The sequence below is a fragment of the Balaenoptera musculus genome, chromosome 7 (genome assembly GCF_009873245.2).
Source record: "Balaenoptera musculus isolate JJ_BM4_2016_0621 chromosome 7, mBalMus1.pri.v3, whole genome shotgun sequence".
NCBI classification, from domain to species: Eukaryota; Metazoa; Chordata; class Mammalia; order Artiodactyla; family Balaenopteridae; genus Balaenoptera; species Balaenoptera musculus.
The window spans coordinates 47278316-47302432 of record NC_045791.1 but is presented as its reverse complement, the minus strand read 5'-3'; the positions used below and the strand labels follow the sequence as shown (position 1 = coordinate 47302432).

At 34.1% G+C, this 24117-nt stretch overlaps 1 protein-coding gene across 2 annotated transcripts in view; it reads right to left on the bottom strand.

Annotated features, from left to right (window-relative positions):
• Positions 1–24117, bottom strand: part of LOC118898148 (sodium channel protein type 2 subunit alpha) — a 149388-nt gene that overhangs the window by 94540 nt on the left and 30731 nt on the right. The gene's annotated exons all lie outside the window — the stretch shown is intronic.

Here is a 24117-nt window from a genome sequence, read left to right as displayed (position 1 = left end):
CCCAGAGTATCTGAACTCCAATAAAGGGACTTGATAGTTCAACAAAGAGGTGGCCTTTGCGCTATCTAAGTTAACTTTCCCTAGAAATAAAACTAAACTAATGGGACACCAGTATTATTTTACCTCTAATTTAAGTGGCTGAAAAGCAACCAGAAATAAAATGAAAGCCAGTGAGATACTAAACGCCAATACTTAGATTAATAACATAGTTAAGATTTGCAGGCTAACTATGTGCCAGTCACTGACTGGGCTGAGTCTGCATGCACTGTATCATTTCATCCTCCCCGTAACCCCATCAGATAAAGGCTTCCATGATCCTTATTCGAAAACTGAAGAAAGGAAGTACACTGAGGTTAGGAAAAGTTACCTAAGATCACACAGGCAGGATTCAAACTCAAAATCTGTAAGCTTTATTCAGCCATAAACAAAACAAAAACACCTGCTCATGTAACTAAATCCTAAAATAAAGATTAAATAAAAATCAGTAAGTGGCATCAATTATAATCAGAAACAGTCATAATTATTAAGTCAATATATTTTTTACATATTTTCTAGCTTCACCATTTTCATTAGAAAAGGTATTTGATTGAAACAAGCAAGAATAAGATATAGCCAAAAAGAATTTTTTGATTCATTCTAGCATGTCTGTTTTGGTTATAGAAGCAAAAGAACGACCCAAAGTGGCTTAGGGAAGAGAAAGAAAGAAAAAGGAAGAAAGAAAGAGGAAGAAAGAAAAGAAAGAAAGAAAGAAAGAAAGAAAGAAAGGAAAGAAACAAAGAAAGAAGGAAAGAGAGAGAAAGAAAGAGAGAGAAAGAAAGAAAGAGAAAGAAAGAAAGAAAGAAAGAAAGAAAGAAAGAAAGAAAGAAAGAGAAAGAAAGAAAGAAAGAAAAAGAAAAGGAGGAAGGGAGGAAGGGAGAAAAAAAAAAGAAAGAAAGGAAAGCAACATGGGAATTCATTGTCAAGGTTTATTGTTTAGGGCTAGCTATAGGCATGCCCAATTGATGTTACCAGCACCTAGTCATACTGCATCCTTTGGCTCTGAATTCTATGGTGATAGCTTTTCGTTCCTCATTGTAGTAAGATGCTATAGCATCTCTGGCCTCCCAATCTCCCAGATTTAAATCCAATCGGAACAAAGACCCAGAAAAACTCTCACCACATCTCACTGGCTTCAGTTGGGTCACATGCTCATTCTGAAGTAATCAGGCTGTCCAGGGTGATGCCATGCTTTGTGCTTTGATTGGCTTCTCCTAAGCCAATGTCTCATCCTGGACTAGGGAGGAAATCCTACTTGAAACCTATGAACAGTCAGGGTTGTGGTGGTGGCACAGAAACATTCCTCAAATGCAGAGCTTGGGTGCTATTACTGGAATAAAAGGGGATTGATGCTGGTCAATCAAAACAAGCAAGCAAGCCAGCATGCAGTCTAGTCACACAGTGGTCATATTTGCAGTGCTCAATACTCAAGAGAGTAACTCTCTTCCTCTCTCTCTCTCTCTTTATATGTATAAATATGGAGAGTGCAGAGAGTATATATATATATATATACATATATATATATATATATATATATATATATATACATATATAGCATATTTTTTAGTGTTATCATTTTCATTAGGAAAATTTTCATTGTCTTCCATGTATACCATCTTAAAGACTTAGAAACCAGGCACGATATTTAGAAGATTACTTCCTCAAAGTAAGATGTCCTACTGTAATAAAGTACTTTACAAATCTCTATGATGAGCTTTAACTTCATTTATCAAATGAACACAAGCATAATTCAAAGATATTTCAGGTTTGGTTCCAGACCACTGCAATAAAGTAAGTTACAGGAATTCTTTGGTTTCCCAGTGCATATAAAAGTTGTGTTTACACTATACTTCAGTGTAAGTGTGCAATAGTATTATGTCTAAAAAATGTACAGACCTTAAAGTTACTTTATTGCCAAAAAATGCTAAAAATTCGAAGCATCTGAGCCTTCAGTGAGTCATAATCTTTTTGCAATAGTAACATCAAAGACCACTGATCATAGATCACCATAACAAATATAATAATAATTAAAATGTTTGAAATATTTTGATAATTACCAAAGTGTGACACAGAGACAGGAAGTGACTAAAGGTTGTTGGAAAAATGGTGATAATAGACTTGCTCAACACAGGGTGGCTGCAAACTTTCAATTTGTAAAAAGCACAATAAATCAAAGTGCAATTAAAAAAAAACAAGGTATGCCTGTATCTACATATTCTGGTCTTACTTTACAGATGTGCTCAACAATAGGCTAACTTGTTATACAAAAGATTCTAATTCAAAAAATAAACTAAGGAGTAAAAATTTACAAAGTGTTTTGCCAAACATTTTGTGGGGAGGGGGCGAGATTAACATACACAGTGCTTATTTTTTGCCAGGCACCATTTTAAGAACTATAAAACCATTTAATTCTTAAAACAACCTGATGAAGTAGATATTGTGATCATCCTTACTTAAAACATAAGGAAACTGGGGTACCAAGAAGTTAAATAATTTGAAAGATGCATAAGTTCTGACAGCTGGAAGTATAGTCAGGATTTGAACCCATGCTCTCTGGCTACAGAATCCATGTTCTAACCATCATACAATGCTTCTTAAGTCTTTTTCAGGAATCACTCAGTATCAGGAACACACCAAGATATGTGCATTTACATTATTTGTAGGGTCACCCCTTTCTCTCCCATTGATCCTAGCCAGTGAATGTGTCTTAGGATATTTAAAATGGTGAACACAAAATATTTTACCAAAACATCCAAGACATACAATGAACAACACCTGACTATTTTTTACGTCTCAAAATGTCTTTTGTAAAATATAGATAAGAATCATAGTCTCTTGTTTCTGATTTCCCAGGATGATGTTTTCAGAAGTCACGCATATTAGTTTTTCTTGCATTTGCCCTGACCCTTGTTAACATCATGCTGACATTTTATGAGAATGCTAAATGACATACGTTACATGGTTTTTTTTTTGTTTTTTTTTTTTACGTTACATGGTTTTTAAATTTCATTCAGCTGTACTACTTTTCAGACAGAAGATTTTGTATTACAACTTTTAAGGCCAGACACTATATTTGGAAGACCCATAAATAATGGGAAAGGCAAGCAATATTATTTTAAGTGGTTGGAAAGAATATTAAGAATTGGATTTCTAAATTCCAATGACATTTCTGTTTCCCTTTCGATGTCTTCTTTTTTAAAAATTTGTCTCACTTATAAAAGAGGAACATTAATTTTCTAAATTAAAATATAAAAGAAAAATTAACGATATAATTACACATGCTGATATCTACAAAAAGTTGTATTACAGTGATATGAAAGAGCAATAACAAAACAAAGAAATAATAAATAGAATATGACTCAATTCCTTTCCACAAAGAGTCACATTTATATTAATAAGTACTCTAAAATTAAATTTATACTAAGAAAATTGTTGGCTTATTACATTTTATGGATAAGGAAATAACTATAAAATAGTTTATATTATAATTGATGATTGTGGATAAGTGCTCAAAAAACTTAGAGGATTTTGTACCTAAGAGTTAAGAAAGCTGAGAAAGACTAAGGAATATCTTTTTCTGAAAGTGATCTTTTAATCCTATTTTACAATTGTAATTTTTAATTTTCTTCAGCACATTAAAGTAATACTGGAAACATAAGCTAAGGAAAGATTTGCTAAGTATTACCTGGAGATTTATTTTCTGTATTTTCTAGTTTCCTTAATCTATAGGTTTGACTCTATTTTCTCATGAACTTTTTGATTGTCACTTACTGTGTTTTTGCATATCCTTTTTTCTTTAACCTTGATCCACTAGCTCATTTCCATAACTAACAATTTCCGTAAGAGTGAGAAAGTTCTGAACTACCAGACTTACATGTTTTCTCACTACAGATTAGAAAAAGAGCATAACAGAAAATAAAAGACATATGCTCAGTACGTACTGTTCAGATAAAATGTCATTTTTCTTTAAATGCTAGTTTTAGTTACAACACTTTTTAGAAACCTTATTTTCAATATTTTATAATCATATGATATTTGTTGAGCAATATTCTTTATAAAAGTATAGATATTCCTTTAAATGACTGTTATGTTTTTAAACACATTTTGTTTTTCTTTAACAGAGATGTACTCCAATGCTATCGTGATCCCTGGGAAATATCATTCAAGGTAACAATAATCACTTTCATCAAATTTCCTGGGAAAAAATAAATTTTATATGAAATATGCCTCCATTTTTATACAAGCATTTTCATTTTATTGCAGGTAGGGTGGCAACTTGTTTCTACATCCTTTCTTTATCTTCAGATATATTAAATGCATGTTCACATCCGTGAAATACTTCAACCCTGTCAAAATGACTTATCAACTGGAAGTTCACCTCTAATCTGATTACATACTAGTTTGTTTTTGATGGATCGATCATACTAGAATCGTTGAATTCTACTTCTGGATCTTAAGAGTCAACTAAAGAAGGAAATTTCCTAAGGTGTGGTCCTCCCCATGAGAGTGAGACATTTCCATGTTCTCCAAAGGCTTGAATATTTCCAGCTCAGTTTTCTTCCTTCCTTCTGTTTCACTGAGGATTGCTACCTAAAACTGTCCCCCTCAGCCCTCATCCTTTTTTATAGGGGAGAAAAAAGTGGCCTCTAACCTCATAAGTGTGATAGTAAATCTGAATGTCTGGGCATCTTCCCCAGGAGAGAACAATCAGGCAGAGCCAGGAGCAGGTCTTTGGAATGAAAAATAATACTCAAAAGATAGCTACATTCTAAAGTGTCCTAGATACAAAATTTGTTCATGCCTGTGTGTGTGTGTGTGTGCGTGCGCATGTGTGTGCCTCAGAGAGACAGAGAACTAGAAATGAGAATGAGCGCGTAAGAGACCATGGATTTGTTTCTTCACATCATGTTAGCATGACCTAAATTCTGGCACTCTACCTGGTTCTTGCTATTAGTTGCCACATTTAATTCTTCTAATATTTTGTGAAGGAAGTAGTATTGTGGTCACTTTTCTAATGTGATGGTGATCCAGGCTTACATAGGCTGTGTAACCTGACATGGTCACACAGAGCCAGCATTTAAACTCACATGTGTCTGATTTCAAATTCAAAAATACTTCATTGTCCCATTTTGCCTCAGGAGTGAGAAATGTACCACTGATACACAAGTTGAAAAGGATAATGTGAAATAAGTCTGATTTTTTAAGTCACTGGATCCCCATCTATAGCTAAGATGTTTGTAGGGTACACTAAGCCCACTGCTATTAAGCAAACTGGTGACCCACTAGGGTAACTCAGTTTCCCCTTCATAATCTTGCTATTGTGGGGTTTGCTTGACTTCCGCTGGAATAAGCTTTAAACTCTCTGAACCTCAGTGTTCTAATCAGTGTACATGAAGGCTCATTTTGAGTTTTATGAAATAAATTTATAAGAACAAACTAAGCACTATGACTGGAACATAGTAGATGCTTAGTAAATGCTGGCTTCTTTTCCTTTTTTCAGAGATACCTTAGTGCTGTTGTTTGTCATTTGAACTTTTTATTAAAGTTATTTCTGTGAAGCTTCTCTCTCCATTACCCCATCTTCCTTATCTTATCCCATTTTTGTTTGTGGTTTCAAGTGTCCAGCATAGTACTCACCTGAGATAAACCGTTCAGTAAATCATTGATGAATTAACAGTCGTAACCCTATATTTATTCAGGAGCTTTCTTGGTCTTTTTACTGAGTACACTTTCTTTCCTTTTTGGGATAATTTATGTGTCATGACACCAACTAATTCTAGGTTTCTGATTTTGTGGTCGTTGTTTCAGTTATATAGAACTTTATACTTGACTGCATACATTTATGGCACCTCTATAGTTTGAGCTGACCTCACCTTTCCTAATACGTGCCCTTAACCTAAAGTCAGATTACTATCGTCACTGCCTCTCCTCTCCATCACACATGCACACACCACACACATGTGCACATATACACAGATATGTTTGTTTCTGTTTCTCTAGCTTATTTCACCAGCCCAGAAAGTTCAACATTCATGTATTTGCTTTTCACAATCTTATCAATTCTTCACAAGCCATTGTTGTGGAAAACGTTAAGAAATTTCTTCTTCATTTTCTGAATTTCCGCTATATTTATGGTAGAAAAATAGTGCAGTATTTACCTCTTAAGGCATACCTCTACATACATTTTCCTTTGCTTTAATTTGTCCCTAAATTACTACTTCTAGGTCAGTTTTAATGAAACTAGAGCCTTACATTTGTCATCCTCATCCAAGTATCGTCAAGGATTCTCCATTACCATCCACACAAAGTACAAATTCCCCTGCCTGACATTTAAAGGACGCTCCAAATTTTCTTTCAAGTCTGACATCCTGTCAACCCCTACCCCTACCTGTTGTAAAGACAAAATAATTTGTTCAAGTTTTCCTAAACTTGCACTGTGATCTCTGTATCTTCACTTCCAAGCAATTGTTTATGCTGTTTTCACGACCTGACATTCACTATATTACCAATTCAACCTGATGAGACCAATAGCAGTTTTAAATCTCAAATATTGCATTTTCCATAAATACTTCCACATCCTTCCATCCTGTTATGTCCTTCACTTTTTTGAGCTAAATAACACTTGTTTTTTATATACTATTTGTTGTATTTATGAGGTAAGTGTATGATGTAAGTGTATGATGAGGTAAGTGTATGCCTTGAGGTAAGTGTATGATGTCCTCCTCTTTGTAACTCTTGAAGTTCATAAAGCAATACCTTGCACAAAGTAGATACCCAATAAAAGAACTGAATAACAAAAGATCTCAAAGAGACAGTATTGAACAAGCTGTGATGTTGAAGGTGGCCTGGATGTACAACAGGCTCTTGTGACTCAAGAGAACAGATCTAAGATGCATGTGAATGTCATAGGAAAAAAACTGTTTCGATATAAATAATAATGTTCAAATTCTTAGACCTGCATAAAGCAAAACAGCTACTCTTTAATAAGAAGTAATTCTCAGTTACCAGAGATATTCAAGCTGATACTGTAGAAAGGATGCTTGTCTGGGCAAATAATTGGAATATATAATTCCAAAAATATTTCCAACCTCCAGATTGTATGATTGCCTAAAAAGCAGAGCATCAAATTATCTTTTACTAAAGTAAGAAAAATGAAGACAAAATTAAATTAATTATTACGGTCTTTTACATAAATTCTGGATTAGAGATAACTCAACATCCAGAAGATTGTGATAAAATATTTTGTCTCCCCAATTAGTGGTTGCCGCTGCTTGGTAATGAGCAGCATGAGGGCAGGGAGCTTGTCTGGACCTGCTAAGCACACCTTCTTCTCCAGTGCTTATTGCATCATGTGGTTTCTCCATAAATATGTGGAACTGAATTAAAGATGAGACTTAATTTGCATTTGTATAACTAGACCAAAAGAGGTCAGAAAGAAGCCACAGTAAAAAAGGATCTTAACATAAAATCTGGCTTGTTTTAAAATTACAATCAATTACTGCTTCTTGGAATGCAATAAGAAAACACTGAAAAGCAATGGTAGAAGTTTTTCTTGCCTCTTTTTAGGATAAAGAATGAATCTATTTGTCTTTGTTGAGTTCACATTGTAAAAAATATATTTTCAGCAAATATGTGAAAATATGTGTCCAGATACATGTCTTCCTTTTAAAAATTAGTTACCTTGGAGGTCCAGGCACTTAAGCCAAGAGGGTTATGGCTCTAAATAGTTTGGGATTTCCTTCTTTTGGGGTTGTTGCTTATTTTCTAGGGAGCTAATTTAAGGTTCTTTCTTTTCCCACCAAACTTTTTTGGCACTCATCTTCTAGTTACACTTGATTTATGCAACATCACTCATTTTGAGGAGCTCTAACTGACTTACTATTATTTGGTGTACACCAGGCTTCTGAAGAAAAGGCAGTAACTTTGGAGCCAGACAGAACTAGTTTGCATCCTTACTCTGCTACTTTCTAGCTGTGGTTTTTTTGTACAAAGTACTTGGATTAGAGTGAGGATTGAAGAAGATAAGTAAATTACCCAGCACACACAGAAGATGCTACTTATTCCATTTTTTTCCTATACCCTTCAAGTTCTTTTTTTTTTAACATCTTTATTGGAGGATAATTGCTTTACAATGTTGTATTAGTTTCTGCTGTATAACAAAGTGAATCAGCTATATGTATACATATATCCCCATATCCCCTGCCTCTTGCGTCTCCCTCCCACCCTCCCTATCCCACCCCTCTAGGTGGTCACAAAGCACCAAGCTGATCTCCCTGTGCTATGCGGCTGCTTCCCACTAGCTAACTCTTTTACATTTGGTAGTGTATATACGTCCATGCCACTCCCTCACTTTGTCCCAGCTTACCCTTCCCCCTCCCAGTGTCCTCAAGTCCATTCTCTACGTCTGCGTCTTTATTCCTGTCCTGCCCCTAGGTTCTTCAGAACTTTTTTTTTTTTTTTAGATTCCATATGTATGAGTTAGCATACGGTATTTGTTTTTCTCTTTCTGACTTACTTCACTCTGTATGACAGACTCTAGGACCCCTTCAAGTTCTTACAAATAACACCGTATGAAGCAGAATAAATAAGACTAAATATAAAGCTAGAAGTCTGATCTTTTGCAATTTACAATCCAGTTTATCATTTAACAAAAAAATTTTTAAGCGCTCACTAAAAACCAGCATTCTTCCAGATGCTTACAGACAAATCTCTGCCCTCATGAAGCTTATATTTTATGTATCCTAGAACTACAGATTATGTACAAGAAAATTAATTACAGAATATAGCAGGTGGTGGTAATTGCTATGGAAAAAGATAATGTAGGAAAGAGAGAGAGAGAAAAAAAAGACAGGGTAGAGAGTGAGGGAGAAGAAGGGTGTGTTGTAATTTGAAATAGAGTGGTCAAGGAAAGTCTTGCTGAGGAAGTAACATTCAAGCAAAATCCCTGAAGGACTCACAGAAGCCAGCCACGTCATGAGCCTTCCTGGATGACAGGGTTGCAAGCAAAGCAAACGCATCGAAAGACTTGCAGAAAGGTATTCAGGTTTGGAAAGGTCTAAAGAAAGGTAAATAACATTGAAAGAATGAAATGACCATGCAAAGCAACACGTATCAACAGGAAGGAGAAAGTGGAGCAGGTAGCAGGGACAGTGAGTACAGCAGCAGATGCTGCCAGCCTCAGTTAGGCCCGCCATCTGCTTTCCCAGCAGTTTCACCGGGGACACCTGTGACATAAATGTCAAGATCAGAGCCCAAGCCAGAACCTGAGAAGCAACAATCATACCAGAAATGAAGGAAAGCTCACTGCCACTCAATGTCCTCAGCCTGAGCACAAAAGGGGGACGTTAAAAGCAGGATAGCCATGCCCGGTGGCTCAGAAAATTCTAAACTGGATGGCCATCTGCAGAGTGGACCCAAGAACCGCCTTATGGATAGATACGGAGTATACAGGAGCCAAATTTAGCAGCTAGAAGCAGCTCAACATCAGAGAAGCAGGCAAAGCAAAATGTTGCCTATCCTTGATGCCTAGAAATATTTGTTGAAATTTTAAAAGATTAGAAAAGGGATATTCTTTTGGGACCGTGATGCAGTTTTAAAATAGACCAATTAAAAGATATAGCACCAATTAAAATCACAGCTGTGAAACAGGTATTGCTTACAAAACTTTTTGTTTGTTTTTGTGTATGAAAAGTGTGCTGCTAATGCATTTGTCTATTCAACATGGTGGCAGCTATCTTCACTAGCATATTCCCTGGCTTCTAATCACTCCTAATACATTTTAGAGAGAAAAAATAGAGAATTAGCCACTCTTCCCTCAAGCCTTAAGGGCTCCTTCCTGCCTCTCTCCCTCCCTCCCTTCTCTCTCTCTCTCTTTCTTTATTTCTATTTCTTCTTTCTTTTCCCCCTCTCTTTAGAACAAGGATAATTCCTTTCCTGATCAAATCCATAATGTTGTTGTTGGGATGAAATCAGATTATTTAAAGTAAACCATTTTTTGAACTGTAGAGCCCTATAACATTGTTTATTCATTTTATTATTTTTCTTCATATTATTAAAACATTAAATTTGCCTGTAGAAATGAATGGAGAAAGGGTATTTTAAACAAAAAGAAATGACCACTTACATTCTATGTTTAAAAGTTTCCCTACATAACTCCATGTATGTGAATTATAAAAGTATGGTTAGAACTCATAAGATGGTTAGATTTTGAACAGCTCTCTATCCATGCACATAGATGCAGAAGCCCACATATGTCAGGTCACATGAGTTCCCTCCCACCATATTGCTGTACCAGTTTCATCTGCAAACTAAAACAGGAAAAATAGCAAGCTTAAAAGGGGAAAAGGGCAAAAGCCTCAGGAAAACATACCGCCTCTCCCCAATAAAGTGATCATTTGCCTTCTACATATTCATTTCCAGGCTCATACTCATGAATGACATTTCCCATTTATTTTTCTCACTCCCAACCAAAATCTACTGAAATCATTAAAAGCAAGGACCAGTCTGTAAAAGCAGCCTCATCACTTGGAAATTATCAAAGGGCAAGAAATGACACACATTTTTTAAAAAGTTCGAATCATGATCACAAATTGCAAACTGAATTTTCTTTTGGTTTCTCATAAAAGATACAGAGAGAGAGAGAGAGAGAGAGAGAATGGTTTGAGTTCTATAGAGAAAATGTTCTTCCAAATAAAAGAATTTGCAAATTAGAAGATATGATTTATATTTAGAATTAAACCCCTACTTTCTTTATGGCACTGAGCAAATTCTTTTCCTTGTATTGGCACCACAACCAATGCTAATTAAAATCATAGGTTTTGTGTTTGGAAGGGGGCCTCCCAAGAGATCATTTAGTCAGACTACTTATATTCATTAAGGATTGAACTAAAATCAGAGACAGATGGCTTTGTCTCAGATCTCAGAACAGAGATTTCTCAATTTTCCTTGGTTGTCTATTCAACTCTTTAATCACCATCTAACTTACTCTTTAGTTATAATCTGTTAATATTAACGTTATCCAGACTATTTCTGCTAGTGTTTCATTGGATGGAAATGGAAGCACCATACACATCCCAGTACGGGATTTATCAGGGTGAAATTGCCAAAACATTTATTTAGCATTCTTTTTATTGACATTGAAAGGATATTACCTATTAGTTCAACCAAGGTACAGTGACTCAATAACAACTGTAGTAAAATAAAAACACTGGCTGATGGTGGGTTGATCCCTATAATTCTAAGCCTTTAGTCTGCTTTTCTGCCCATTCTCTTCCCCAATTCTTCTGAAGAAAATGTAAATTTGATTAATCAGGTCCTGAGACAACATTATAGTTAAAAGACATAAACACACAGACTTTTAACATGTTATAATCTGTCATTCAGTATAGAACACTTTCTAATTTTCCTTATGATTTCTTTGATTCATGGATTGACTTAAAAGTGAGTTGCTTAATTTTTCAAAAAAAAGGACTTTTTCTAGATGCCTTATTGTTATTGGTTTCTAACTTAATTCCATTGTAGCCAAATAATCAAATAGATTGAGACTTATTTTATGGCCCAGCATATGATCTTTGGTGAAAGTTCCATGTGCACTTGAAAAGAATGTATATTCTGTAGTTGAGTGTAATATTCTATAACTGTCAATTTGAGCCTCATGTTTGATAATGGATAATACTATTTGTCTCCTATGTCCTTACAGGTTTTTTTCTACTTGTTTTATCAACTACTGAAAGAAGACTGTTAAAATCTCTAAAAATAATTGTGCATTTGTCTATTTCTCACTTTAGTTCTGTCAAGTTTTTCTTCTGTTTTAGAATGTTATGATTTTGTCATACACATTTAAGAATGCTATGTCTCGTTACAAATCTGACCTTTTATCTCAATGAAATGACCATTTTTATCTGTATTAATATTCTTTGTCTTGAAGTCTACTTTATTTGATATTAATATAGACATTTCAGCTTTCTTTTGCTTAGTGTTTACATGCTATATCTTTTGCCATTCTTTTACTTTCAACCCGTCTGTATTTTTATACTTAAAATGTGTCTCTTAAAAACAGCATATCATTGGATCTTGTTTTTTATCCAGTCTGCTGAGAATCTCAAGAGAAGCAAAAAAAACCTATACAGGAATGTTCATAGCACCTTTTTCATAATAGCTAAAACTCAGAAACAACTCAAATGTCCATCAATAGGTTAATGAAAAATAAATAAAGATGTATTTATCCAATGGAGTACTACTTGACAAAATGTTATGAACTACTTATATATGCAACAAAATGTCTGAATCTAAAAAAAAACATTGTGTTGCGTGAAAGAAGCCAAGAAAAAAACACCACATACTTTACAGTTTCATTTATGTAAAGTTTTTGAGCAGGCAAAACTAAGATATGGTGATAGAAATCAGAACAGTGTTTGTCTCTAGAGGCAGAAGGAATTGACTGGGAAAGGGCACTGGGGATGTTCTGGGCATAGAGATGTTCTACATCTTGATCAAGATGGTGGTTACACAAGGAATACATTTGTCAAGACTCAAGCTAATTCATATTTTATGCAAATTATACTTCAACTAAAGAAAATGGGATGAGCCCAAGCTCTACTGCCTTTCTTCTACCTCCTGTTTTCCAGTAAGTCTGTGTGACTACACCAAGCCAGACCTGGGTGAGCTGAGGCAAGCTAACCATCTTTGTTCACTCTCTTGCTGACCCTCTTTCAGTTGATAGAGTGTTTCTATCAGGTATCTTCAATTTACTCTCTCCATGTGGTCGAGATAAGAATATAAGCTCCTCTGACATGGATTCACACTTTAAAGGGAAGTACAAGCCAATTATGCATCTAAGATAATTAGCTCTAAGATAATTGGGAGTTGGCTCTTTTTGGTCTTTGATCATATCACTGTCAATCTTCCTTGCCCTCCCAGCCCCACCCAAAGAATTTGAAAACTAATTTAGCCCAAATAAATACATGGAAATTTAAATGACAGTACTGAGTCCAGTAACAGCATAAGAGAAAAATGTACAAAAACAATACAGCTAACAAGTTGATTTGTTTGTGACAGATTTTTTTTAATTTAACAAAATGTTTGTATATATGTTATATTTATCACTTACAACAACCCTAGGAGGTAGATCAGGGAGGTATGAATAACTTCATCTAATAGATGAAGAAGCTAAAGTTTTTAGTCAGTTATATCACTGGCCACAGCAAATACACAACAGATGCAAGAGTGCAACTTACATATTTTGACTCTCCCCCCAAAAGATTTCATTTTATATCCTTCGCTGCTTATAAAAGGTTAAAGGCATTGAGGGCTGAAGTGATAAACAAAAGCTTCTTAGGTGAGGTGGAACTTAGGCTAAGCTTTAAAAGCTGTACCAGAAGAAGAGGACATTCCTATGGGAAGGGAAATCATAATCAAAGGCTCAGTCCTAAGCAGGGCTTGGCTCTGACCTACAAGAGAAAACAAGACAGGTCAGGGCAATAGCAAATGAAAAGATCAATTGAACTGAAGTGGAAGTTCTTGCCTACATCAAATTGCAGATCTAATCAGGGAAGGATATTAGAGGCAAAAGCGGGGAAGGTGTCAAATACAATGCCAAAGGTCAGTGCAATTTGCTGAAGTTTTTAAGAAGGAAAATGAAATATTAAGAAGAAAAATGTATATTATAAAATATCTTAAATATTATAAAATATTAATATGAAAATACTAAACTAATACACATGTAAGATTACAATTTTAGTACAGTAGTGAGAGTAGATAAGCAACAAGTAGGTTATAAAGAAATAAAGGAAATTGGTACACAAAACTTGTTTAAGAAATTCACTTTCAAGGGAAGAAAAACAGGGACAAAATAGAACCAAAGAGCACATCATTTTTCAATGTAAGAGAGAGCTATGCTTGCTCGAAGGCAGAACAAAAGGAGTTAATGAAGAATAGGAAATTAAAGATATGGAGAGGGTACTTGCTTAAGGGGACTTTCTCTTGGAATATGAGGATAGGACAGGGTCAAGAACAAAGAATAAATCATTAAGCTTTGAAATCAAGAAGAATAACATTAAGTATGGGGAAAAGTCCAAGTAAATGGATGAAAATACAGCTAACTTAAGATTGACAACAGAGAAGATCAAATTCATCTGATCACCTCAATCTTTTGAGTAAAGTCTTGTGCAGATATTGATTTTAAAAAAAGAAGAAAAGATTTGGATTGGAAAATACAGGAAAGAATAATAAGGTCATTTAAATTATCACTGATAAGAAGCAGATTTTTTGGTTGTTCACAAAAGAAATAAGATATAATAATAAAAATACAGAAATGGAGGAGACTTTTAAAAAAACATAAATTTAAGTAATAATTCATACATATATAGTATCATTATTATATTAGCATTTTTCCCCATTTGAATAAAAGAGGATATGATGTCCTTGTGTGAGATGAATTTAAGCTTAAAATTAGGAAAACTTTACTATCTGACTTCTCCAGAAATGTAACACAATGGAACATCATAATAACTAACATTTAAAAAAATTAGTCAAAAAAAGCTAATACTTGTTGAAATCTTACTAAGGACAAGTACTGTTCTAAATGTTTTACATGTACACTGTATTATTTAATTCAATCTTCACAATAACCTATGGGGTAGGAACAATTATTTCACACAAGGAAGTCCAAAGAGGTTTATTTCTTGCCCAAGAACAGATGAGTAACTAGAAAAGCCAGAATTTGGACTGGGGCAACCTAATGTCTGAGTCCAAGTTCTTAACCATGCACGCTGACTAAAATCATCTATGTAAACTGTAAAATGTTAGCCATGGCTCTATTTCCTGCTACAGTGTTAAGATTTCAAAATTTTACTTTAGGTCTACTATACCAGGTCAGACTGTGACCACTGCCATCTCCCCAGGCTTTATATCCAGTAGAACTGGATGTATATGGACTGGAGTATAAAGTCCATGGGGTGGAGTTCACGTGCAAGTTAAGCAATCTGGACTTTATACTAAGGGCACAGGAATCCTTGGGGAACATTATTCAGAAAAGCAACCCAACCAGGTTTATTTCTTAGATATTATTCTGATAGTGTGGAAGAGGTCTGGAGTGTGAAGCCTTTTAGGGCGCAAGGTAAGACAAAAGCCTATTGTAAGAGCCCAGATGAAAGACAATGAATGTCAAAATGAGGCAGAAGCAATGGGATCAGGAGGAGATGATCTGAGCATTTCTGAGGTTGCTTCAGTAAAGCTTGAAGTTTTCACATTGGTGGAGGAGAGCTGCAGAAGCTGAAAATGACTCCAGGGTTCTTGTCCAGGGGACTTGATGCACAGGAGGTAGACAACTTCTCTGGTTTTCCCAGCCCTCACTAATATTCGTCTTTAAAGTCTAATTGCACGTGAAGCCATCCCAAATTTATAGAGGAAAAAGAATGAAAGTTTTATTAAAGAAAAATTATTCAGCTTTGAGATACTGGAGAAAGAGGAAGATTAAAATCAAGGATACTAGTGAGGAATCTTTTGCAGGAAGAAATCCAAGTCAGCTGGATATTGAACTGTGAAGAATGAATATTTCTGATTATTTCATAAGAGAAAAAAACGGAGTGAAGTTTGAATGATTAATATAAGATACATACGTTTTTTAAGAGTAAGTGAATATTTCCACAGTTCATTAGACTATCATAGACTGTTTTTTCTATAATAAGGAAAAAAATAATAGTCTTCCAGAAAAAGGAGTTGAAAAATTAGATTTATCTTTTACTAATATAAAATATTAAGAAAATTATTATAGTAAAAAGAAATGTAACAAAAAAGTAAAAAAATAACCTTTTCCTTTATTTGAATTTTGTTAGCCTGGCTGAACATGAAACTAGTATTAAGAAAGAATATTCTGATATTTTAAACAGTCAATCAATATAAAAAGTGAATAATGGAATTTTCATTTAAAGGAAAGTTGAGTTAAAAGCTTCACCAAAGAGGCCAATAATGAAACAAAAAAAAGCCACCAATACTTAAAAATTCAACAAAATGCAGCTTCATCACTAAGGGATAAGGTGGAAGAGCATGCCAGAAGAGTACCAATCATTCATTATTAGAGACGAATATAAAAGACACACACACAGAAAAGCAAAACATCCAGACCTCAGTATTTTGTGAACCGTAGTCTGTACATTTTTACCATTTCCAAACAGGATAGCCATCTGGATAAAACACTAGTTGGCTTTAAGACTTTGAACTGCAACTTTTTTTTTCGCTTGCAATATTTTTCATTATCAGTTTAAAAAAATAGAAGCCATTCCATTTGAGAGATAACTATAGTACTCAAAAGCCACTTTTCATTGTACAGATTAAGCAATACCCAAAGAAACAGTATTAGTGATAGTAAATTACTATTTATTACAAATCAACACTTTAGTAAGATGGAAAGATCATACCTTTTCTCTTTTTCAAACAGCTAAAACACATTCAACATCATACGCAGTAATGCAGAGTGATAAAGTGATGGGATGCTCAAGCACGTGAAGAAGGAACCATAGCAATATTCTCTATTAAGGATAATTTGCAGCAAAAAAAAAAGGTCCATATGAGGTATCCCCCGAATCACTCTCACCTCATAGATGTACCCCTACTTCAGGTAATTCAGCATACTTTATTTTTGCAAATGATACAAAATCAATAGGACCGAGAAAGTTAGTAGGGGAAAGCCAAGTATAAATCATTTACAGCACTCTGTTTACCTACTGCATAACTTCTGTTTTACTAGTATTCCAGACGTGGAGTGAGAGGAACCTCTTGTCTTCTAAACAAGGAAATAACCTTGTCCACCTATAACTTTATAGTTTTTTAAACATGTCATCATCAATGGTTCTATTAATATGAGCTAGAAGAACTATGGAGCACTTCAGAGAGAATGTAGTCCATTTTTTTCCCCACTTTAATGGTGGTAAAATTGAAGCTTATAGAATTTAAGAGTATAGGTAGTTAGTATCAGATCTGGGCCAGAGCTCTGTTTTTCTGATTCCCAGTCCAGTCCTCTTTTCACTGGTAATGATTTGTTATCTCTAAAGAAGAGAAACAAGCTATGAGATTTTTAAAAAGAAAAGGAACAAAAGTTATTTGAACTGAATGATAAAAATGGGAATTGTTTTCTGTTAAGTAAATAAAGCTATACATATTTATTAGAGTCAGTGAATACTTCTATTATATCTCTTTCCTTTATTCATGACTAATCTTAGGCTTAGAAGGCATTTACTTTGGGTGAAACAGTCTCTCAATCACAGACACAGAATTCCTCTCCTTTCAGTGCACCACCCTCTCAAATGTCAGATGCAAGTGAAAAGAGCGTTGCATACTCTGAGACGAGTTGAGGAGGGAAAATGTGTATCATTTCTGGAAACTAGGAAGACAGATCTGCACATGCCATAAGTGTCTTTCTAGATATAGACCACCAGCAGCAGACTGAAGGAAAGCCAAACATATGCAGAACTGCGGGCATAAGATAGATCAGTTTTCACTCAGAAATAAATGAAAAATGTGCCCATAGAACAGCATCATCACTGCTGGAGCCTGTGGCAAAGGTTGGAGGAAGAGTAGGTTTTGTAGCAATCATAGGACACTACAGATTTCACCAATATTTCTGGGATGTTCACTAGATGGCAAAGTCTCTGCACAGTTTACAACAGATGCAGGCAGCCATGCCAGACAAATAACAGGAATTCTGCTCCCCATGAAGACAACTGAATTCAGGAAATAATGCTTTATTTCCCAAGATTCGATCCTGGCTGCCAAGCCTACACAGTCCCTGCTGTGATTAGCTCTTGTTTTCCTTGGGCCACTGGACCGTTCAAATGGCAAAGTTATAACAACTGGGAATTTACAGCTTTCTCTTCGGCCTAAAGGATCTCTAGATAATTAGAGGAAACAAACAATACTTGATAGAACCATCACAAATTCCAATATTATACAGCATAGAATTTTCTCTGTAAGGATGAATGAACAGAGAAAAATCACCAGACATATGATTGTTTAAAGTAAGGTGTATGTTTGTAATAATCGGTGCAGATACCTCCTTATGAAACAAAATTACTACAAAAGAGGATATGCTAATGTCGAAATATACTCTAAGATTAAGAGGACAATTTTTTTTTTTTTTGGAGTAAAATTGCTTTACAATGTTGTGTTAGTTTCTGCTGTATGATGAAGTAAATCAGCTATATGTAAACTTATATCCCCTCCCTCTTGGACATCCCTCCCACCCCACCCCCAACCCACCCATCTAGGTCATCACAGAGGATCGAGCTGAGCTCCCTGTGCTATACAGTAGGTTCCCACTAGCTATCTATTTTACACATTGTAGTGTATTTATGTCAAACCTAATCTCCCAATTCGCCCCACGTTCTCCTTCCCCTGCTGTGTCCACATGTCCGTTCTCTACGTCTACATCTCTATTCCTGCCCTACAAATAGGTTCATCTGTATCATTTTTCAAGATTCCACATATATGCGTTAATATACGATATTTGTTTTTCTCTTTCTGGCTTACTTCACTCTGTATGACAGACTCTAGGTCCATCCACATCTCTATAAATGACCCAAGTTCGTTCCTTTTTATGGCTGAGTAATATTCCACTAAGATCAGGAACAAGACAAGGATGCCCATTCTTGCCACTCTTATTCAACATAGTTTTGGAAGTCTTAGCCATGACAATCAGAGAAGACAAAGAAATAAAAGGAATCCAAATTGGAAAAGAAGTAAAACTGTCACTGTTTGCAGATGACATGATACTGTACACAGAGAATCCGAAAGATGCTACCAGAAAACTACTAGAGCTAATCAATGAATTTGGTAAAGTAGCAGGATACAAAATTAATGCACAGAAATCTCTTGCATTCCTACACACTAATGATGAAAAATCTGAAAGTGAAATTAAGGAAACACTCCCATTTACCATTGCAACAAAAAGAATAAAATACTTAGGAATAAACCTACCTAAGAAGAAAAAAGAACTGTATGCAGAAAACTATAAGACACTGATGAAAGAAATTAAAGATGATACAAATAGACGGAGAGATATACCATGTTCTTGGAAGAATGCACATTGTGAAAATGACTCTACTACCTAAAGCAATCTACAGATTCAACGCAATCCCTATCAAACTACCAATGGCATTTTTCCCAGAAGTAGAACAAAAAATTTCACAATTTGTATGGAAACACAGAAGACCCTGACTAGCCAATGCAATCTTGAGAAAGAAAAACGGAGCTGGAGGAATCAGGTTCCCTGACTTCAGACTATACTACAAAGCTACAGTAATCAAGACAGTATGGTACAGGCACAAAAATAGAAATATAGATCAATGGAACAGAATAGAAAGCCCAGAGATAAACCCACACACATATGGTTACCTTATCTTTGATAAAGGAGGCAAGAATGTACAATGGAGAAAAGACAGCCTCTTCAATAAGTGGTGCTGGGAAAACTGGACAGCTACATGTCAAAGAATTAAATTAGAACACTTCTTAACACCATACACAAAAATAAACTCAAAATGGATTAAAGACCTAAATGTAAGACTGGACACTATAAAACTCTTAGAGGAAAACATAGGAAAAACACTCTGTGACATAAATCACAGCAAGATCCTTTTTAACCCACCTCCTAGAGAAATGGAAATAAAAACAAAAATAAACAAATGGGACCTAATGAAACTTAAAAGCTTTTGCACAGCAAAGGAAACTGTAAACAAGACGAAAAGACAACCCTCAGAATGGGAGAAAATATTTGCAAATGAAGCAACTGACAAAGGATTAATCTCCAAAATATACAAGCAGCTCATGCAGCTCAATATCAAAAAAACAAACAACCCAATCTAAAAATGGGCAGAAGATAGGAATAGACATTTCTCCAAAGAAGATATACAGATTGCCAACAAACACATGAAAGGATGCTCAACATCACTAATCATTAGAGAAATGCAAATCAAAAACTACAATGAGGTATCACCTCACACCAGTCAGAATGGCCATCACCAAAAAAATCTACAAACAATAAATGCTGGAGAGGGTGTGGAGAAAAGGGAACCCTCTTGCGCTGTTGGTGGGAATGTAAATTGAAACAGCCACTATGGAGAACAGTATGGAGCTTCCTTAAAAAACTAAAAATAGAACTACCATATGACCCAGCAATCCCACTACTGGGCATATACCCTGAGAAAACCATAATTCAAAAGGACACATGTACCCCAATGTTCATTGTGGCACTATTTACAATAGCCAGGACATGGAAACAACCTAAATGGCCAATAATAGATGAATGGATAAAGAAGATGTGGTACATATATACAATGGAATATTAGCCATAATTAAGAGGACAATTTAAATATGAAAGTAAAGCCAACAACAAGAGAGTCCAATTGGAGACTGCAAGGATACTTCCAAAAATAGCTAAATTTATAAGTACAATATGAACAATAAACAAGAGATTTGAAAATGCTGAAAATTAAATCCACTAAATAAAAGACAAACTCAAAAACTTTCCACAGATTTAAGAGCAAGGAGAAAACGAGATAGAAATGATTATTAAAAATATTAAAAATGTATAAGACAAAAGCCCAGAAGATGATATAATTAAAGCTAGCAATTCAGAAGGAGAAACCAAAGCAAACATGGTAGTTGCAACAATTTCTAATCTCAAGAAAGAATGAAAATTTTATATCAAAAAGAGTCTGTACATCAAAAGGGACCAGCAAATAACACATACATTAATGAAAATAAACCCAAATTTAGACATATTCTGCTGGGCTAGAGAAGGTTAAAAGATACAGATACAAATCTTTCAAATTTCTGGTAGGAAAAAATGGTTAATTTGCAAGAAGAGGAAAAACACTAGCAAAATTCTGGCTGTATCTTATCTTCCCCACATTAGATGTCAGAGAATAAAAGAACAAGATATTATAGAGGAAAATATTTGTATACCAACTGAAAATGTCATGCCTATATGAGAAACAGTCTCACACATCGAGAGGTAAGAAATATATCATCAATGTATGAAAAGATGATTTTAAGATATACTTCAGCTCTACAGAAGATGATGCGAAAAAAAAATGGCAAAATTGTGTATAAAAGAACTCTCAGTTAGGACATAGAGTTAAACCATAGGGCTATATGTAAATCACTATATGTATATCCATGTCAACATGGATATAAAACAATACATTTATTAAGAACATTTCTGTAAATTTGTATAAAATACCAGATTACCTTTAAAAAAACACTAGGAAATAGTTGTACAGGGAAGGAAAAATTAATATTTTTATCATACAGGGAAGTAACTAATAGATACTGTTTCATTCATGATGCTGGCAATTTCTTTTAAAATAATGGAATGAAAACAAGGCCATGTATGCATTCCAAACAACTAGAAAAAAAACAAGAGGGAGAAAAAAAGAAAAAAGTAAAAATGATAGCTGATACAGTCCAATAGACAAATCAGGAAAAATAATAAAGAAGAAGAGTAGAAACCACAAAACAAGTTATCAGAAGAAAGACCAAATATACCTAAAACTTATGATAATAAATTGTGAATTGGTTTATTCATATTAAATAACAAAAAGTACCAAATTAGATCACAAAGCAAAAGTTGGACAGATGCTGTTTATTTAAAAGAAGCATAGAAGAAATTGCCAAAATTAAAACTAAAAAATAGGCAAAAATATATCAGGCAAATACAAACAAAAATGTAGGTTTTACAATGTTATTTGAGACAAAATATATTTCAAGGCAAAAATAACTTAAATGGATAAATAAGGTACTTTTATATTTATAAAGGTAAATCTTCCAATAAAGTTATACTAGTCATAAATTTGTAAAGTTAATAGTAGTACGTTATTATGCAGAACTGTTAGAAATTCAACATAATTCAACACAATTGTAGAAGACATCAATTCATTTCTCAGTTTTTGAGAGATCAAGTATAAAAGCAAGATAAAGGCATTGAAGATTTGAATAAAATAATTATTACTGTTATTTTAATAACTAGGTACCAAACCTTGTACTGTACAGAGAAAAGTTTTTTATAATTTCCTAAACTGATCAGTTGCACAGCAACAAAAAACAAACAAGCAACTATACAAGCCGAAATATCTGACCTTAACGAACTCTAGAAGGTAGAATTTGTGGACCTAACCCACATTCCTTGACTACAGTACATTAAACTTATAAAACTTATTTTAAAATTTATAAATAGTTAAAATCCTCTATGAAATGTTTATCATGTATGAAAATGAAATTGTCAAAATAGTATAAGTAGAAAACTTGACCAGGCAAATTGTAAAGGAATTAATTGAAAAACTATGTAAAACTACTTTAAAATAACAATTAAGGTGTTGTTTTACAGAAGAGTTATTGATAACCTCTAGAAAATAAATATTGACATTATCTAGAAACACTTTATTTCCACATTTTTAAATTGACTCAAAGCATAGAAAAACAGTAAATTACTCAAAAGATTTAAGAAACAAATATAAGCTTGATAGTAAAACTTTACCAAAAATGCAATCTACAACCAACACCACTAATGAATACAGATATAAAAATCTTAAATAAAATTCATCAGCTACTTAATAACACACCAAAAAACAACATCAAAAATAGCAATTAAAAAATAATATAAGAAAATATATTCATGAAATATATTATGTCAATGGATCAATAAAGAATATGAACTATATCCAGATGCTAAAATGGCATTAAATGTCTCATATTTACTTATAAATTATTATAAATTCTTTTTGTCAGAGAAATAAACATCCTTACATGATAATGTCTATCTGTCTCAAATCAAAATTGCATCAATACAATTACATCACTATGGATACTGATGTCAATATATTTTAGTGATGTTATATTATAAATATTTATTTCAAAGTAAGGAAAAAGCTAGAAATTTTCACTATTAATTTTTGCCAGGATAATCTGCCAATAGTAATTAGAAGAAAACAATATTTAGAATTAAATAGAGCAACCATTGATTAGAAGTATTGGAAAAGAGTAGATATAATTATCATAATTATTTACAGACAAAATTATATACTTAGGCTAAAAGAAGCAACTGTAAAAATGGTAAAATTAGTAGGTTATATCTGTAATACAGGTATACAAACACATTTCACTGTGTAAGATCATTCATCCAGAAGTTTAAATACTATCAAACACCTACACTTTGCAATTGGACGGCAATGTGAGTATATAGGCCAAGAGGTCTGCAACTCAGATCCTATAAGGGCCATTTAGTAAATGCTTCAGGCTTTGTGGGTCATGTGGTCTCTGTTGCAACTATGCAACTCTGTCTTTGTAGCATGAAAAACAGCCATGGAAAATATATAAAGAAATAAGCATGGACATTCCAATAAAATTTTATTAATGGACACTAAACTTCAAATTTCATATCATTTTTACATATCACAAAATATTCTTCTTTATTTCCCAACTGTTTTAAACAAAAGAGGCTATAAAAGGCCATAGTTTGCTGACCCTTGATATAGGTTATAAGTGGACTATCAGTGATATTACCACAAATCACTCAGATAAGTATTATGTGGATCAGACAGCACTGTCAGAGCCTATGTCACGTCGTGAAGAATTTCAGAAACTTCATGGGAGAAAGGTTTTTACTACTAGATATCAGTGGGAAGAAAATTTTGAATATAAGTGTTAGGAAAGGTAGATAGGAGACACTGAAAGGTTTAAAAAAAATAGTTGTCATCTTCTCTTCCAGTTTCTGTAGATGGAATAACGATAAATTCTGACACACCCTTATGCGAAGATCAGCAAGAATTTCCCAGTAAATAAAGTTTCCATCTTTTTGTTTTAAAGTCATGATGCTTTTTTAAAAATTAAAATGTCAATTAAAAAAGACAGTGGGAATTCCTTGGCAGTCTAGTGGTTACGACTCTGCGCTTCCACTGCAGGGGGCACAGGTTCAATCCCCGGTTGGGGAACTAAGATCCCGCAAGCCACATGCCATGGCCAAAAAAATTAAAAATAAAATAAAATAAATAAATGTATATGTATATATAGACAGGGAGTGTGAATTTGGGGAGA